The 17,101-nt window shown below is 38.1% G+C and overlaps 1 protein-coding gene across 6 annotated transcripts in view; it reads left to right on the top strand.

Annotated features, from left to right (window-relative positions):
• The window catches only part of LOC129733192 (uncharacterized), a 163,513-nt gene that overhangs the window by 82,405 nt on the left and 64,007 nt on the right, over nt 1-17,101 (top strand). For 5 of the 6 annotated variants that reach the window (XM_055694831.1, XM_055694829.1, XM_055694830.1 and 2 more), the window contains one exon: nt 3,654-3,752. The exons of the other annotated variant lie outside the window; for it this stretch is intronic. The gene's annotated coding sequence lies outside the window, so the exon portion shown is untranslated. The remainder of the gene's footprint in view (nt 1-3,653; nt 3,753-17,101) is intronic. 6 annotated transcript variants of the gene reach the window in all.

Genomic DNA, 17,101 nt, shown 5'->3' with positions numbered 1-17,101 from the left:
TACAGAATTTCAGAGAACAGAGAGAAAAGTAAACAAAGTGAACAGAACGAAAAGCTAATAGTGAAAAAAGTAAATAGAGAGAGAAGTAGAAGAAGAGAACAAAGAGAAGAGTGAACAAAAAAAATGCACAGGGAGAAATGCGAACAGAACGAAAACTAAACAGAGAGGAAAGTGAAAAAAAAACAGAAGTTAAGAGCGAGTGAAAAGTAAACAGAGCGAAAAGTGAAATGAGAGAAAAGTAAACAGAACGAAAAGGAAACACAGAGAAGACTGAACAAAGAAAAAAAGTTAATAAAGAGGAATGTGAACAGAACGTGAAGTGAACAGAAAGAAAAGTGAACAGAGAAAAAAGTGATCAGGAAAACAGTGAAAAGAGAGAGAAGTCAACAGACAGCGAAAAGAAAACTGAAACAAACGTAAATGGAGACAAAACTGAACAGAGAAGAGAGTGAACGAAGAAAAAAGTGAACAGAGGGGAATGTGAATATGACAAAACGTGAACCGAGAGAAAAGTGAACAGAAAAAAAAGTAAAAAACAAAAGAGACGTTAAAAGAGAGAGAAAAGTAAACAGAAAGAAAAGTTGACAGATGGGGAAAGTAAACAGAGCGAATGTTGAACAGATGGAAAAGTAAACAGAGCGAAAGTTGAACAGAGAGGAAAGTAAACAGAACGAAAAGTGAACAGAGAGGAGATTTAACAGAGAGAAAAGTTAATAGAGAGGAATGTGAACAGAACAAACCGTGAAGACAGAAGAACGTGAGAAGTGTGAACACAGAGAAAAGTTAATAAGCAGAAAAGTTAACAGTGAGATAAGTGAGTAGAGAGGAAAGTTGATAGCAAAAAAAAGTAACAGAGAGAAAAGTTAGCGGAGTGGCAGCTGAAAAGAGGGAAAAAAGAAAAGAATAAAGATAAAGGAACCATGAGGAATGAAGGAACAAGAAAATAAAAAGTTAGAAATACAGATAAAGAGATTATAGTAAGAAAGAAAATGAAAACAGAAGATTACAACAAATAGAAAAAATCATGAATAAAACAAAGAATAAGAGAGGAAACACAAAAATGATGGAAGACTGTATTTAAAAAGAAAAAGTACAAAAAAAGGAATAGAGAGAGAGAGAGAGAGAGAAAGAATTAAAAGAAATAGGAAGCAAAAAAATATAAAGAATAAGAAAGGTAAGAGGCAGAAAAAAAACAGACAAAGAATAAAGCGAGAAAGTATTGAAGTGGATAAAAAGAGAAAAATAATGAAGAGGGAATAGATAGTGGAAAAATAGAGAGGATGGAAAGGCATGGAGAGAGAATACACGGAGAATAAAGAGTGAGGCGATAATTATGGCGACACTTTGGATTAATTGGTAAACGGTTATAAATATTGAAACAAATCTAAATTTTGACAGTAGTTCAGTATTTGTGCAATTTACATACTTCGGTCATGTACTTGGGTGGGCTTTATTTAATTGCATTTTTCATTGATTTTTCAGGTATATTTTTTAAGTTTTTTTTGTTTCTTATCAATTCATTTTCGTCCTTCGTCTCTCCTTTGATCACTCGAAATTTGCGCCTCATCATAGCCCAAAAGGTTTCGATAGGACAGAGTTCATGACAGTTTTGTGGGTTCATGTTGTTCGGTACAAAAACCGTGTAATTCGTGTTAAGTTTTATGGCACGGCTCATCCCGATTTACGAAATTCGGCACCTTTGAATCCGGAACGTTCTTTGGCTCTCTGATCTCTTTATGAATGTTTCTAATGACATCAACAAGCCAATGCTGCCAAAACACTCCGAACGGTGCGTGTATCGATTGTTTTTGATTGAATTTTCACGATGGCAGTAATATTTCAAATTCCCACCAAAAAGTTGTTAAAAAAATTTTCAACTAGAAAATGCAAGTACTGAAAATAAAGTATCTGCCGATGCAAATTTTTACTATGTACGAAATATTCTAGCTGGAAATAAACCTCATCGTCAGAGCCTGGCAAAGCCATTTTCAATTGATGATTATCGGGTTATAATGACGCTGTTACCCGTCGTTTCAGTTGATGAACATTTGTTTCATTTTTGAGCACTTTCTGAATCAAATAAAAACTACTCGAATGATCTGGTTTTTATTCTGGCAGCTGAAAGGTTTGAAAAGAAAAGAAATGATTTTCAATTGAAAGCGGAGATTAAGAGCGTCACTGTCACCTGACGATTATCGATTGGGGCACCACAGGACAGATGTCGTTAGTGTTTTAACGTATTTTGATTCAAATTTTTACACACGATTTTCAATTTTTTTTATATGAACAGTCTGTCTGTTCTTTGTGATCAAACTACGCGATGAGGTGCTAATTTCAATTGACACGCTGAAGAAAATGAAAGAGTTTCTCCTTCCGTCACTCTCCATCAATTGAAACAGGCATTAGTTTCATTTGTAAAGATCCGGTGAACACCAGACGGGGAAAAACCCGTGATCAAATCGGAATAACTGCGCGAAATCTTCAGTTTCATTGTTATGCTTCGAAAATGTAGAGCCCTGCACTTGGTAAAGTTTTTTCGGTGGATAAATGCACGATTCATTATTGAAATGATGTTAAAATGTAAAGGTAGAATAGGGTGAAATTACTAAAACAAATTTTCAAATACAAAAAAAATACTCCTTGCTGACGCCTATGCGCCCTCCGATCGAACCAACCGCACACGGTAAAGGTTCCGATCTACCGGCGAAAACGATGCGGCTACGCGTGCAGCAGTTTTTCGCTTGTTGGTTGAGATGTTTGTTACTGTCGGAAGTAAACTGCGGTGTGCCATTTACATAATGCTCCGGGTTGAATTAATATTTGCACCACCATGAGCAGTCCCGCGTGTGGTGAAAGAGCCGGCTTTGCCGCGCTTGCTCATGGGTTGGGCTGCCCGGCTTCGTTTGGCGGCAGCGATGGTAGTTAGCGAAGCATCCGATCGAGATGTAAACCAAAAGACCGCTGCATCTCTCTCTTGAGGAAGCTTGTTAATTAACCTTCCACGAAACTCATGTGGCGATCGGTAGAGTGCAATGCGGTGTGAGCTCGATCATAAGGTGCAATATTTATGGATGAAGAACATACAGCAGCTCAAGGAGTGCTAGAATTCGAATCGACATAACCAATTTAGACACTTGAAATAGATGCAAAAGAATCGAACGAGATGTTGCAACAAATCGTAACTTCAACGTGAAACTTAATTCAACACATCCTATAGATCGAAAATTGCAATAAGATACAAGTTGTGCAACGAATTCGCACACTTTTTATAGCCACATTTTGGTCGTTGACCTGAAGCGTACCCGACCGACATCGGGTTTAATGAGCTCTAAGCTGGTGATATCAATTTCAACTCTGTACAACAAACAGCGGGCCCTATCTATTTGCTGTGTCTAGACAAAGCCGACGTGGCATCCCTTGCTGGATTGCCCAGTGCTGCTTGATTGGCACTGCAGTGCCCCGACTTCATGCTGTTTGTTTGCTCATTGTATTGCGTAATGCGGTTGGTATCGTAATGCGTTTGGTTTAGAAAATCGTAAATCGTTCCCGGCATACCGAGAGCTCCAACTTCTAACGATCGATCGACATTACTCAACACAAATCTTAAAGTACACGTGTTTTCTTATTTGTTACCTCATGTTTTATCGTTGCAGGAATCAGTGAATTGAAGTTAGCAATAAAGGACTGTTTCTCATTACGAGGTCTTCGAACCGAAAGTACTAATGGTGCATCCGAAGGAGACGAGTATGAATGTGAGTAGTTTTATAGATTTCTGTAAACCTATAAATGTTTTATAACCTAATGATCTTCATCATAAGATTTGCGGTGTAAAACAGATTAATGATGGTACCGCTTAGATTCAATTAATATTTAGCAGTTTTGTCGGTCAGTGGAATGGCTTTTGCCAGAGGAACTCCGTACAGACTACCTTGAGTGACTTCTAATCTAGTGTAGAACGAAGCTCATTAGGTGTGAATTTATGCTTCCATTAAACAACAGTACTCAACCGGTGTGTTTTCCTAACCTAAAAGCACATTGGCACACAAAATGCTTCACTGAACAAAGCCCACTTTATCAACGGACACTTCAACAAGCTACGGTTTAGTGGTGTGGCTAATTATTTGCTTAGGGTGAATGGCCCAATCTAGTGAATAAGAATTCTTTTGTTTTGTTTACCCGAAGCATTGGCTGCAGAGAACATTCGATAATCATGCAATGCAATTTGAATGGTCATCATCAAATTTTTAGGTTCTACTTGTTTAACCTTCCATTCATCTTTAGTGGTGCAATTTGTACCAAACACCCTTAACTGTCAGCATGAATGCACAGCTTTGAATTCCTTCGCACAGCCAAATACCTTCTCGGGCATGCCGTTTGAAGAGCGTCGAAAAACTTGCTAACAACAGTGTTTATGTTTATATGCGTATAAATATTAATTGCTCGGTTCAAACATAGTTGGGGCGAAGAACGCTGCACTAGCCAGGCGCGCCTGGTTCGGAGTCGCACCACCTGTGTCGATTCACAGAACCGTAAGCTATGCGCCCGGAGAATGCGCAGGAGTCGAAAACATGGAATCACTGTTAATGTAGACGTAAATTAATTCGAGAGACAATAAACTTACCCCACTTACTGCCGTGCTTTGCAGCTTTATACTAAGAACAACAACATTGTTGTAGATCAAACATTTGAAACTGTTTCCGTTGACAGAGATAACAAAGTGCATTCCTACGCAGAGGAATTTGGCTTGGCCTACTTTCGGCTTTGGTGACATTCTTGGGAGTTTTGCTTTGGTTTCGTTTAGTTAGCTTCCATGGCGGCGCCGTTGTCCGAACTAGTCCTACCTGCTCGGTTTATTGACAGGGAGATTCAAAGAGGTGGCAAATGCTATCCCTTTTGTCTTATCTTTCTACGCAGGCCTAGCCTGCAGTCGTCTAGACCACCGCAGATTTTTCCATTTTTTCCTTGTTGGCACCACTTGAAAGAGTAGCTTTGTTATTTTATTTCAGACAAAATGTATGCATATGACATTTTTTATTACGCTAATTAGGCCCTGTAAAAGTGTACAACCGAAACCGGGAACTCGTTCCGAAAGGTAGCTACCGAAGCTTCAAACCGCTTAAAAACTTTCGTTAAATTTCTCTCCGCTGATGTTCTGGTAACCTACTTCCAGTGTGGCTCATTAGGCGACATTCATCATACTGCTTCTGTCACTGGAATCACAAACAGCCTCGCACTAAAGGTCACTGTCTTTCGGGCAATGCGAAAAAGTCAGTGACACTGTACTCACACCTATGTTTGCTCGTTTAGCGAGTTGCCCTGTCGTTGTTCGTCCCAACCGGTGATATATGACACGTTAAAATAAAGTTTCCCACAGATTCTATAGACTCGCCATCCATGGGCGACAATGTGAAATGCAAACCAGTTGTACACCAAATCGGGCCATCATTGCAAGCGCATGAAACTCATTGGCACAATATATGTGGAGCCTACGATTGTGTTTTTCACATTTACCTCTAAGGCATATGCGCAGCCAGAATTAAAGAAAGCGAGGGGTGAGATTTTTAAAATTTTAAAAATTTGATTTTTTTATTTTTTAAAAAAATGTAGGAGATCATTATTTAATCAAACCACTAAAATTCTGCACTAATGTCACCCCTCTTGGCTACGCGTATGCTCTAGAGCAGTGAGTTTTCAATGCAGCGAGAGAAGAGGTGCAGTTTGTTGTTTTTTTTTCTTCTCGGATGTGACTTACCGGGTGGCTTCCGTACCAAGAACCTGTAGCCATCTGAGATACTGCAACATGTGACAGACGAGATTTTCTGCGATTTTTTCAGCCATAGGGAAACTGTTCCTGTCCGACAGTGATCGAAAGCATCCGGGTGGTATTCGGTGATGCTTATGAGATTTAGTGGAAGATCCAATTTCGTCATTTTTTTCTGCAAAGTAATTTGGTTTATTGTTTGTGCTGGTTGCGCTGCAGAACCTGGTAAATTACTAATTTGCTTTTCATCACACAATTATTGTTATGTATTATAGATAACAGTCCATCACAGAAGTTTAATTTCATATTTGATTTTCTTAGTACAAAAAAACATTGAAAATTGGAAAACAATACTCGTTTGCATAATCCACTTATTTATGTTTCAAGTATTTCGGCATGAAGGGGACGTATTTCTTGTCTTTTCAAAAGTACACCCAAAATATTTTTCACGTTATAATTACCGGAAAAGTTGTATGAATATTTTCCACTGTCATTTTTATGTAGGTTTTACGTGATTGTCATTTGAGTTCCTTATGATTTCATGTGAGTTTCACGTAGAATTTAACTATCGGTAAAGTGAAAAGCATTTGGTTGTCTGATAGGTTCTACGATTTATACAACGTATAAATTTCAATTGTGGTTTCCCAAATCCTTGAGACTAGGAATAGTTTTCAGAAATTATCCAAATACCTATGTTGCAAAATCGCCAATTCGTAAATGAATTAAACGACATACAAAATGGCAAAATGATATTGCGACTTTCGCTGGCGTTAATCACTGTTAGCTGCAACTGTTTATGTTCAGGAAATTCCTTGCAATTTGAACTGGATCTGTGTGAAATCTCGATGCCGGATTCTTATGGTTTTTCTAAAGCTCACTGTTTGGGAAGTCATCGAGAAATTCCTTTCATGTTCAAAGACAACATCAGACAAGAGATTCGCCATTTTGATTTCTGTGTATTTTCGCCCGGAGAGTTCACGCGATACTTCATTCTGTTTGACGTTGCCAAGTTGACGTAGATGCCACGTGATAAAACATAGTATGCATGTAATTTTCACGTAGATGTTATGTTTGTCACATAAATCATGCAAAACGACAGAAAGTGAATAAGTACAGGAAATTACACCTAACAATAACGTGAAAAATATTTTTAGTGTAAGTTTTTCATTTCATTTTGGAAAATTTCAAATAATGTTTTAATCACATGCTGGATTTGAACATCATCGATTAGCATAGTAAGTTGTTTGACAGATCTTCAATATATCAATAGTTCTGTACATATCGATCCATAAATCTTTGAGATAATAGAATCAACAATTCACTTATTTTTTTATCATGGTTTAATTGACCTTTAAGTGTGAATAACATTCAACAGCAACCGGAGAAACTAGACCTTCCATTTGACACTAAGTTTGTTAAAAACGGTCCAGCCCTCTCTGAGAAAAGTGAATGAAATTGAAGAGCGTTACATACATACATGTACGGAAAATGTTGATTGTTCGAGTATATGACATTTGCCCCGTTGTATGCCATTTAAGACTTTGGTTTTCACAGAGGATTACTATACCTTTCTAGGAAGTTTTTTGTAATTTGAATAAAAGCTGTTATGTCTAAAATTAGGATAAATGAGCTAGACAAAAACTTTTTCTAATCCTTTTAGAACGTTGATACTGAGAAAATTGCCAAGCAATAAATTTTTTCGGACGGTTTAATGATTTAATTTGATTGAAAATGATTTTTTGAAACGATGTTAATGATTTGATTTGATTAAAAATGATTTATCTGAGACGGACAATAAACAGAATTTATAACAATTAAAATTTGAATTAAATTGTGTAGGTGGTGTAGTTAGAAAACTATACAGTCAGGCGTTCCTCAAGGCAGCTATTTAGGACCTCTGCTGTCAATATTATTTTTCAACGACTTCGTCTTGCTGCTTGGAGTGAAGTGTGCAAATTATACGGTTGTTGATTGGTGTCGACGGAATTGACTTGTCCTCTGTCATGATATCACCTTTCACCTTTCAACGAAAAAGCAATCCAAAAATTTCTAATTGGCCAATCGATGGGCACCCCCTGAAGAGATTGGGCTTAGTTAACTACCTTGGTTTACTGCTTGATGCTAAGTCCATTTTTAATCAACATCGCTCAGCTGTTATCACAAAAACTTCACTTTAATTTGGAAAACTTCTCTTCAATTTTGCTCGGGACTTGAAAAATACACGCTGTTTGAAAATAAACAAAGTTATTGCTCGTTAGTTCGGCCTATAAACGAGAACATTCATTCGCGTCAGTGCCCTCGTCAGTTGCTGTGCAGAAAAAATGTCTATAATTTGCCTTGAGAGGTTAGGGGAACGTGCCGTTGTAAACCATGTTTTTTTTATAGCCGACCTACCTGATACTTGAGAGATCTACCTTGACAGGATCCTGTAAAGCTTCCATCGTATCCTGATCGCTGTCAACTACTCGGTCTTAAAGCATTGGAACGACGAAAATTCAACAAGTTGTATTTATCGCCAAGATAATCAACAACGAAATTGACTCTTCAACAACGCTAGATATAACGAATTGCTTTGGCTATAAACCATAGTTATGACTAAATTAAATTTGCTACAAATGTTGTATTCAACCTTACGGGTGGGCAGAAAGACGCCAACAGCTAAATTATCCCTTTTATCCTAGCCTAATGGTGTCTTTGGAAGTATCAAATGTTATCCATAAGTTACAATAAATTAAATAAAAAAAAAAGTGTTTAGAACAAGTTAAAATATAAAACTTTACTTAATAAACAAAATTTATATCTTAATAGGATACAGGATTATAAATTATATAAACGTTTGCATTAAAATAATGGACTTTTTTGGGATGGTGATAAAAAAAAACTAAGACAGAGATTTGAATGTGATAAATTTCCCATGGAAAGGATTTTCTTATTCTCGCTCGTTTTCCGACGGTCTAGTTCCGCCATTGTTGTTGTGCCAATCACCGACACCCAAGAAGGCGACTCCATCTAGGACTCTAACTTACAATCCATTGATTAACGGATCGGCGCCAACGTCTTTACTTCCTCATGCGATGGAAGGCGTAATCCCAGAGATTGTTCGCTTCAGAAACATGCGTTTACGCATTCTTCCTTCGTTTATTTATCAATCCGTCTTCAGTTTTCGCGACAAAATTGTTGGAGTAAATCTTACGCTCCAGGTTTGCCCAGAAATTCTAGATGGGACACAGCTTGGGGACGTTGGGCGGGATCGCCAAATTGGGTACTACATCGATATTCAGTCGCTCTATCTCCTCCAACTTTTGCGACGTCAGATCCGGCCAGAACATCGTATCTTCGCCCCTATGGTATTTCTTCATGAATGACGCAACTTCCGGCAAGCACTTCGTGCTATAAGTTTCCCCGTTCACCAGCTTGCCAGTTCGGAGCGAAACAAGAGTGGCCTTGACATCCTCTTTTCGCTGATTATCAACCACAGCAGTCTTCTTGGGAAACTTGGTGCTTAACTATACCTCGGAGCTCACTTCTTTCATGGGAGAAATAAAAAATGATGCGCCCTGCCAGTTGTTGCCATCCAGGGTGCGATAGGTCTCGTCGTCCATCACCACCGCTATGCCGCGGTTCTCCTGGAAAATCAACTTGACCAACTTATTCAGCCGCTGCCTCTGCGTCATTGCCTGCAGCTCCGTGATCAGTGGACTTGACTGCCGCATCCTAACGTGTATGTCCATACTCGCCAGGTACTTCGTCACTGTTTGGCCGGACGTACCGACCTCCAGACCAAGCGCAAGCAACGATGTAGTAACTTTTCCCTCGGCCTTCCTCTTCAGTATCCTTTGGAGCTGGTTATCTTTCGATGCTCTGATTGTCCAATAGTGCCAAAAAGTTGTAGATGCTGGAACGCGTGTAGCTTCACTGTGTTCGCCATAGAGTTCGACTGATAGTGATGTCAATTTTATCCTGCTGACTCACGGGTTACTATAATTGATGCTGCATGGGTAGTTTCGTCAGTACGTGTGAAGGTAAACCCATGAAAAATCGGTTATTTTTGTCCATTTTTTTAATGCGAACGTTATATAAAAATTGCCTAAAATTTAGTTTTACCTTTGTTTTACTAAACAAAGGTTATAAAATCGGTCGAAAAACGCAAAATAGATCCATGATCTGGAGGGCCGAATCGTATATACCATCTGACTCAGCTCGACGAACTGAGCAATGTCTGTTCGTGTGTATGTGTGTGTGTGTATGTGTGTGTGTATGTATGTTGTCTGTATGTATGTGCCGCAAAATACTAACGCACCTTTCTTACAGAACGCAATATCCGATTTTATTGATCTTATACGCAAACGAAAGCTATTGTGCTCCCCCAGAATGCTACCGAGTGGATTTTTGATTAGTGGCTTAGATTTTGAAATATTGATCAAAGAGTATTTTTTATAAGAGACATTTAACTTTTAAGGCAAAATTAATGGCACGGAGAGCCATGTGTTGTATACCAATTTACTCAGATCGATGAATTGAACAATTATGTATGTTTGTGTATGTGTGCCTGTGCGTAAGTATGTGTAAATATGTTGTTTATATGTGTAGTATATCAAAATCGACACATAAAAGAAAAATAATAAAAAAAATACCGTAAACTGGGGTGACTTTGATCACCGGGGTGACTTTGATCACTGTACCTCTTTTTTGAAAATGTGGTAAAAAAGCGCTCGTAGTGCTTGGGATTTGTCGTAATCTTCACTGATTGTGTGGGTATATGTCTGCGTTGCTACTATTCATGAATTTCCTGCTATTTGAACAGTGTTTTTCATGCTAAAGTATTAATTAAAAATAAAATGTATTTTTGGCGATTTTTGTTGCATACAAACAATCGGTTCAAGCAGATTCAAAACAACAAGTTGCAATACGTAAAGTTTTTTTATTTTGTTCCCAGATTAGTTCCCAAGATGAATAAATATTATAACAATGCATTTCATTGTTATTTTTGCAAGTTTTTCCTCGAAGGCAATGTTGAGTCCAAATAATCTCCACAGCGTATTACATATTTCTTCTTAACAAAAACCCAAGACGTGAAGTAACATGCAAATTTGGACAATTGCATAAGTCATACTTCACGTGAACTGATTTTTGATGATTTTAGACCACCTTCCCTCTCAGTGGATAATCATTCATATATATTCTAAAAATTTTTTATGAATCTTGGACATTCGCCAACATGAACTGTTCACGTAGAATGTGAATGGCCCCCAAATTGCTTTCCATATTCATGAACTCGTTTAAGTCGTTTTAGGCTGTTTATTTTGTGAAAGTAGCAAAGCGTTACTCCAAATTCATCAAAATAATGAAGTGATCAAAGTCACCCCGGAATGATGATGGTGTAAAATTTTTAGAGCATATTTAAAAACAGCAAAATTGTTGCTAATCTTTTGAAATAGTGACTGAATCTTTCTCAAGGCATGCCAGTACTTATTTTAAACATATCAAACAATATTGTTTTCAGTACATTCTGAAAATATTTAAGATACAATCAAAAAAGTCATCAAAGTCACCCCAGTTTACGGTACTCTTTTTACAGAACGCTTATTCCAATTTTGATGTTCGCATGCTCAAATGAAAGCCCCTGAGCTCTTTGAAAATCATTCTGAGTGCGATCATTTATTGGTTGCTTGAACTGTAGAGTTTTGACCAAAGTATATTTTAGACATGGGATATTTTACTTTCAGTATATTTCTTTCTCTCACTGCTCTTTCTTCTTCTCTATTCCTCTTTTTTCGTATCGCTATTTATTTCTCAAAGGAAACCAACAATCATCGACAACTTTTCATAATCTTTACACTCTTCGTAGTGCGTCTTAACTGGTGTAAATACATTACCCTTTATCTTTTTCTTAAAAATTTGAACCAGATTTTAGAAGAAGCTGCAAGGCTTACTTAGCTCCTTATCTTCCAAAGCTTCCGTGCTCACTTCTTATAAAATATATACTAAATTGTACGTTGAACCTAGATTTGCGAAGAGTAAGAAACATTTACAGCTTTCGGGAGTCAAGCATTGTAGTAAAATCTGATCCCACAGTGTGCAAATGTAAAAGAATTAGCGATGCAGATATTTTGAAAAGCTTTACCAAAGATGTATGGACCTATTTACGTACGAATGTGTTAGCGCCACCCGTTGAGAAAAACACAAATAAATCGCTGTTTGTAATGCTACGTTTTGAACAGCTGGAAAATTTTTAAGTTGAACACTTATTTTATGTTTTAAATTTGTGACCAGGAATCTAAAGTAGCAGATGAACGTAATCGGCAAAATAAGGAAAAAGGGTTGAAGCAACTCTACATGGCGCTACACGTTTACTAGTGTGCGCAGGTGAAAAGTCACTTATCTCTATGAATGATACAATATGCTCATGTAAGATATAAATATTGCTTTCTAATTTAAGACTAAGTGCAAACAGAGTATCCATGTTATTCCACTTCTCGTTATCGCAACAAGATTCAAAAAGTCTTTATTCCGGATTTTTTCATACAGCCTAGGCCTTCGAAAAGAATAATGTTCTGGCCTACACTCTGAAAATCCAAAATTCTCAAAGATCGTGGAAAGCCTTTATTCTCAGATAATGCATTTGAGATAGAATTAAATTGACAACTTTCATCAATAGCTATATTTTTTTCCTGTATAATTCTGAACTATATTTCGAGAGCAGGTTTGTAGAAGTTTGCTTCAATTCGTAAAAAAAACTTGATGCTTATTCATAAACCTAGGTCCTGCGATTTCTGAAAATAAAGCGAATAAGTAGAACCGCATTAAACTAACATACATGCTTGCTGTTCTAGTGTGAAATCAGGTTCTATTACTGTTTCCCCACGTTCGATTATCTCAAAAAAAAATAATTGCTTCTAGCCAGCATTTAAAAATTGGTTTGTGATCGAAAAAATAAGACTCATGTACTCCAGTGAAAACATTCATATTATTTGCGAAAACCACGTTAAGCATTAATTCAATGATCGTCTTTGGTTAACGTTCTGAAAACTATCTTTCAAATTCATTTCATTCATTATTGAAATTGGACTTACGTTGGTATACGGTTTGTAATTGACTGGCCTAATATGTATAAAGTAATAGTTAGTATAACAAAGTTTTCTGCACCACTAGGTGGATTAATTTAGGTTTTTTTTACTTAACTTCTATTAGTTGCATTTTACAGGAAAACGTTGTTCTTACCTTAGATCATATTTGGCCTATAAAAACAAATGTTTTTCCAAAGACTCACATCTCCCGGTTTTTTCCTTAAACGGTTGTAGAATGTTTTAGCTTTTTTTCGATGATTTTAGGGGCAAGTGGCATGATGACAAGGCACAAAAAAGTCTGAAGCGCAAGGATGTTTTAGGAAAAAAAATCATCGAATAATCTAATTATTGTTTTTGACGTAGGACTACGTCTTTGTTCTCTATACTAGATTACACATTGTGAAATTATAAATGAAACTGGCAAATGTTGCGCCAGATTTCAAACGATTGTAGCGAGCGAACGACTTAATGCATCTTAGTCATTTATATGTCGGTGGATAGATAAAATGTGTAACAATTTTTTGATTTAATGGTCAACATTGTTGCTTTACTGCTTAATGATGGAAAAAGGTGAAAAGTTCCAAGGTCAAGCTTTCCCATACATTTCCCTCGTTATTGGCTTGCTTCCTGAGCACAGATAACAATAACATGGACGAAATAAATTCCACTGCCTACATATTTTGACACAACAAAGTGTTTTGGTTTGTTCCTCTTTCTCCAAGTTGTGTGGCCACGCCATAATGGCAAAAATCTACGCTGAACTCGATACAAAAGACTGCGTGTAGAAAATTCAGTTTCAGTCTAGTTTGTCACACAACAGGGAGTGAAGTATTGCTGTTAGAGGTACGCGACATTGAGAAACGAGAGCTGCATACGAGTCAACTTCCAGGCACCGCGGAGCATGTTACTTTTATTTTGCATACGGCAGCAACAGTTACCATCGTACGCTGCAGGATATTTTGCTGGCACAGTTACTGGAGGGCACAGCGGAGAGCAAATTTTATGCGCGGCCAACAAAATATTCAATACTACCGGTAGTGGTGCGATCATCAGCGCTCTAGAGCACACATTTCAAGCTGAAGATTATGAAATCGTTCTTTTTAGAACTATAAATGCTTGAAGATAAGAGTTATGAGATTATGAAATCGGTTCTTTTTAGAACTATAAATGCTTGAGGATAAGAGTTATGAGAATTTTCACAACTACTACTAGTGTGAAATGTTCATCTATTTCTCAATAATCATTTTTACAATAACGACCAGAGCGCACCAAAGATAAACGGTAGTGTTGCCTATGAATAGTTTATCACAGCAAAATATAACCCTCATTTCAAAAATTTTCACTGCTGAATTCAGTGATTTTCCGGTTGAATTGTTTCTTTGTGCCCACTCGAACAGCGTTATCAGTAAAACATTAGTTACGAAAATTAGTTAACCTATTTTTCGCATCGGGAAAGCAAAAACTTTCTTTTGACGCTTATGAAAATCACGAAGTAGTGACGAAGGTGTTTTGGTTTGTTCCTCTTTCTCTAATCTGTGAGGCCACGCCCTAATGGCAAAAATCTACGCTGAACTTGGTACAAAAAACTGCGTGTAGAAAATTCAGCTTCAGTCTAGTTTGTCACACAACAGGGAGTGGAGTATAGCTGTTAGAGGTACGCGACATTGAGAAACGGAAGCTGCATACGAGTTAACTTTCAGGCACTGCGGAGCATGTTACCTTTATTTTGCATACGGTAGCAACACTTTCCATCGTACGCTGTAGGATATTTTGCTGGCACAGCTACTGAAGGGCACAGCGGAGAGCAAATTTAATGCGCGGCCAACAAAATATTCAATGCTACCGGTGGTGGTGTGATCATCAGCGTTCTGTAGCACGAATTTCATACTGAAGATAATAGAATCGGTTCTTTTCAGAACTATAGATGCCTGAAGATAAGAGTTTTGAGAATTTTCGCAACTACTACTAGTGTAAAATTTTCATGTATTCATGCATCGTTAGTTTTACAATAACGACCATCAAATATAAACGGTAGTGTTGCCTATGAACAGTTTATCGCAGCATATAATATATACATTTAGTCCTACGTCACCATTTCATACAACCCTTAGGGCTGTATACCTTGTAGTATTTTATTCATTTAAACCGATTTTCTAGATACTGTAACTATGTAGTACCTCCCAGTCAACATTTTCATACGTACATTCGTGTTCCTATTGAAATATCCATACTCATTTGCATCACACAAACTCGCATTAGATGCGCAAAAGAAAGCATATAATTACTTACTGTTTTGAAGGCGATATACGCCCTGAGAATTTATAGTATGCAATTCATTGATATACACGGTGACAAAAAAGTCCGGTCACACTTTTTTGGGGTCGCCTGTAGCCACGTTGCATCTCTCTGGTGCCATCTATATGTCAAATGAAAGGGTTAACTTTGCTGCCCAAAGTGGCAGAGTTTCGTTTCTGTGCAGTTTGTTTACATTGAGTTGTGAGCCATGGCAGAGTTAAGAGCAGCTGTTATCGCTGAATATGTGAAAGGGTACAAACCCGGACACATATTCAAACACCTAAAACCGCTCGGAATCAATCGAAAATTCGTGTACCGGACCATAAATCGGTACCTAGAGACCGGAGTCTGTGAGAACTCCAAGGCTGAAAAAGATTATACGAGACCGGATTCGCCGGAATCCCGCCCAATCTGCACGGAAGCTGGCCAGAACCCTTAAAATGAACCGAGAATCAATCCGCCTGCTTCTGCGCAAGGATTTAAAACCTACACCGTACAAAAAAAGGGGGTTCATGGGGTTACCAAAGCTACAAAGGACAAGAGGTACCAACGGTCGCGGGAGTTGCTCGGTTGGCGCGCAGATGACGAGATTATTTTTTCGGACGAGAAGCTGTTCGTTTTGGAGCAAATAGTCAATCGCCAAAATGATCGAGTTTGGAGTGTGAGCCTCCAACAAGCTCCTGCGGACAAGCTGAACGTTTCCCGGTTCCAAAATAAGACGTCAGTGATGGTTTGGGAAGCCATTTGCAAGAGAGGTAAACTGCCTCTTATTTTTATCGATAACGGGGTCAAAATCAACGCAGCGTACTACCTGGACACGGTTTTGAATAAAAATCTTCTGCCTCAAGCTGTACTACTGTTTCCAGCAAGATGGCGCCCCATCCCACACCGCAAAGGTTGTTCAGGCGTGGTGTGAGGAAAACTTGACCGATTTCATTTCGAAGAATGAAAGGCCTCCGTCGTCTCCGGATCTGAATCCACTGGATTATTTCGTGTGGGGATACATGATGTCGAAGCTGAACGACTATAAAATAACAAATTTGGAGCAATTCAAACGAGTTATCACGAAAATCTGGGACGAGATGCCGATGGAGCACGTGCGCGCCGCTTGCGACGACTTTCCGAGACGTCTGAAGCTGGTTCGATCAGAGAAAGGTGGTGTAATTCCAAGATATCGTCTGTGAAGTATCTTTATGAGTTACTGAATAAAGCTATGAAAGCCAGATTCAGATTTTCTTCTTATTCTTTGAAATATTGAGATTTTCCTGTGTGACCGGACTTTTTTGTCACCCTGTAAGTATAGATATAAGATTATGTGTGACTGAAAGTGATTTATTTCATAATTTCTTACGATTTAAAACTAAAAAACGTAAATCTGTCTGGAGTCAGTCGGCATTGTATACGATTAAATACTAACTTCTGCGTATGATTATCAGCACTATATACAATTTTCTCTCATAGGATTACTATATCTATATATTACCGTACAAATACTGTATTTGAAAAGGTTAGATATTTCCATTTTCCTCAACAAGCAAATTTGCGCGTTGATGGAAATCCACGGTAAAGGCTGTCAACCAATCTCCAACCGTAAGTAACAGAGACCGCCACAATTTACCAATTTTGGCAATCGATCTTTATGTACCTACAAGTGTAAGCAGTGAGCAGATGCCGAACCAGAGTAAATTAGCCGTAAAGGAAAAAATCAATTAATTTTCAATGCATAATTGGAAATTACGATCTGCTGCGGTATGGCATTGGGGGCTAATGTGACGCTCGCTCCGCGTATAGTAATAATTCTGATGCGATCGAATGGAATCAGCCATGGAATCACTTACCAACCTAAGTTACCAACCGACTGACCGTACAAGCCGACGCACTACTGGCCGGTTATGTTGAGTTGAGGTCGACCTCTTCAAACCGAACGGGTTACCCTCAATTTTATGATTAAACGATATCGACGGTAATTTTGGAGTTA

This window comes from Wyeomyia smithii, chromosome 3 (genome assembly GCF_029784165.1).
Source record: "Wyeomyia smithii strain HCP4-BCI-WySm-NY-G18 chromosome 3, ASM2978416v1, whole genome shotgun sequence".
Taxonomy (NCBI): Eukaryota; Metazoa; Arthropoda; class Insecta; order Diptera; family Culicidae; genus Wyeomyia; species Wyeomyia smithii.
The sequence above is the reverse complement of the archived record's forward strand: the minus strand, read 5'-3'. Positions and strand labels throughout refer to the sequence as shown.